General features: G+C 44.1%; 1 pseudogene; it reads left to right on the top strand.

Annotated features, from left to right (window-relative positions):
* Positions 1-550: 550 nt before the first annotated feature.
* Positions 551-2027, top strand: LOC146311428 (adenylate kinase 8 pseudogene; annotated as a pseudogene).
* The last annotated feature ends 293 nt before the right edge of the window (positions 2028-2320 follow it).

Here is a 2320-nt window from a genome sequence, read left to right as displayed (position 1 = left end):
TAAATATCAGAAATCGGTCATCTGTTACACGCAATACTCCTTCAGTAAGTATTTCTCATATCATATTTTATATGGATAAGCCCATCTAACTCCACCATCATAAATATAGTCATACTTTTAGCCAAATATCACACCCACTGTAACAAATGGAGAGGTAACAAACCTTCATTCTCCCGTTTTATGAATGAATTTAAATTGTATTATTCTGCTTTACTTAGATTAGGACTGGAAGGTAACTAGAATAATTTCTCATCAGATTTCGAAAGCACTATTGTTTTAAGCAATTTTTTGTATTTATTTATTTATTAGTTCATTATTTATTATATTCTTAACACCTTAAACTTTACTTTTTATAGTTTGTATTAAGCTATAATTTATATGCCCCCTAGTTTGTTTGTTCTGTTGTGCTATAGAAGACATTTCTGAATCGTAGTTATGCATTTTTTCCTCTACGAGTGTTTGTATTGTATTATTGTATTTTGTGTTAAGAAAAAAAAATACTGAAAACATCCGGCCGACCTGTTCCAGTCCAGTTTGTGGATGCGTGCTGATGACGTTCTTCCTTAGCAACAAGCGAACACTTCTTGACAACCGGCTCTACTACTGCAGGGAAAATAAACATCCTCATTGTTTGTGTTCTTCATCGTCCTCATCCTCTTTGTCCTGATGGATGGCATTGAGAATCCTGTGAGATTCCTCCTCAGATGGTCACCTACGCTGAAGAACACAACATCTTCAACCTGATGAAGAACATATTAACCAGTCTGGTGATCAATCAGCCTGAAGATCTGATCAGTTACATGATTGCTCTGCTCAAGATCAACAAAATACACAATCCCAAGGTCCTGCTGCTCGGTCCTCCTGGTGTTGGGAAACACACAGTGGCCAAAAGACTGAGCACTGAGCTGATGGCTGTACATGTCCATGTGTCCACTGATAATTTACTGCAGGACCCATCAGAGGCCCCTTCTGCTGAGGTGCTGGTTGAACGGCTCAAACAGAGAATGAAAGAGACCAACTGTTTCAACAGGAGCTGGGTGTTGGAGGGATTCCCTCAGATTCGTCTTCAGGCTCGGAGGCCACAGTCCTTCCTGACCATGTTGTGATGTTGGAGGCTCCTCATGATGTGCTGTTTAAGAGGATTCAAGGGAAACTGGTAGACCCACTGACAGGAGATGTGTACCACGAGACCTTCATCTGGCTGGATGACCCCACCATCGCTCATTGTCTGGTGAAGCTGCAGAGCCCGTCAGAGAAGCAACAATTGGCTGATCCTCATCATTACCACTGTGAGGTCAAGGGAATGACCTTAGGTTATCAGCACGTCCTGAAGGTCATCAACGCTCACCAACCACTTGCTAACATCATCCAACAAGCACTTGTACTTCATTCAGACACATTATCGCCACGACTCCCAGAATTATCCTGTTAGGTCCACCGGGGTTGGGGAAGAGTCACCAGGCCCGAATGCTGTTAGGGAAATACAAGATGGTGGATGTGGGCTGTGGTCGGCTGCTGAGGTCTGTAGCAGCCAGTGATTCAACCTTGGGAAAAGAGATCCAACCATACCTGGATGCTGGGAGGTCAGTTCCAGACTCCCTGGTGCTGTGGGCTGTGGAGGAACATCTGACCTGACTGGACTGCAGCAACAGAGGCTGGATCCTCCATGGCTTCCCCCGTGACCTTTAACAAGCCAAGAGCCCGCAGGAGGCCCAGTAAATACCCAAAAAATTCTTCATCCTGAAGTTGACTGATGATGTTTGTCTGGAGAGAATCACACTCAGGGCTACAGACCCACTCAGTGGGGAGCGGTTCCACACTGACTCAACTGGCTCCTAGTTCTGAGGTCCAGAACAGACTGCAGACCAGACTTGAGGACAGCCCAGACGCTGTGAGACACACACTGAGTCAGTACAGGAGATACGCTGAAGCCCTGCAGTCTGTATCTAGATGCAGTTCATATTGATGCTGATTAGGATCTTCACTCAGTGTTTGTGGCTTTGGAGAGCAAACTGACAGCTGACTAACAGACAGGAGGACACACCTGGACTCCACTGGACACATCTGGACACACCTGGGGGACAGGAGCAGGAGGAACTGCTGTACTTAACTTTAAACTTTCCTTCATCAGTTTTTAAAGGACCAGTGTGTAATAATTACGGGAATTTATTGACATAAATGGAATAGGTTATACATAAGTATGTTATTTATTATTATCAATCAACTTAAACTTATAATCTTTGTTTGCGTTACCTTAGAAATAGCCATTTATAGTTACATAGGGAGCGGGGTAGCCTTTTACGGAGGCCGCCATCTTGCA

Source organism: Lutjanus erythropterus, chromosome 18, assembly GCF_056507025.1.
Source record: "Lutjanus erythropterus isolate fLutEry1 chromosome 18, fLutEry1.hap2, whole genome shotgun sequence".
Taxonomy (NCBI): Eukaryota; Metazoa; Chordata; class Actinopteri; order Lutjaniformes; family Lutjanidae; genus Lutjanus; species Lutjanus erythropterus.
Note: the sequence above shows the minus strand (reverse complement) of the source record. Positions and strands in the feature narration are given on the sequence as shown.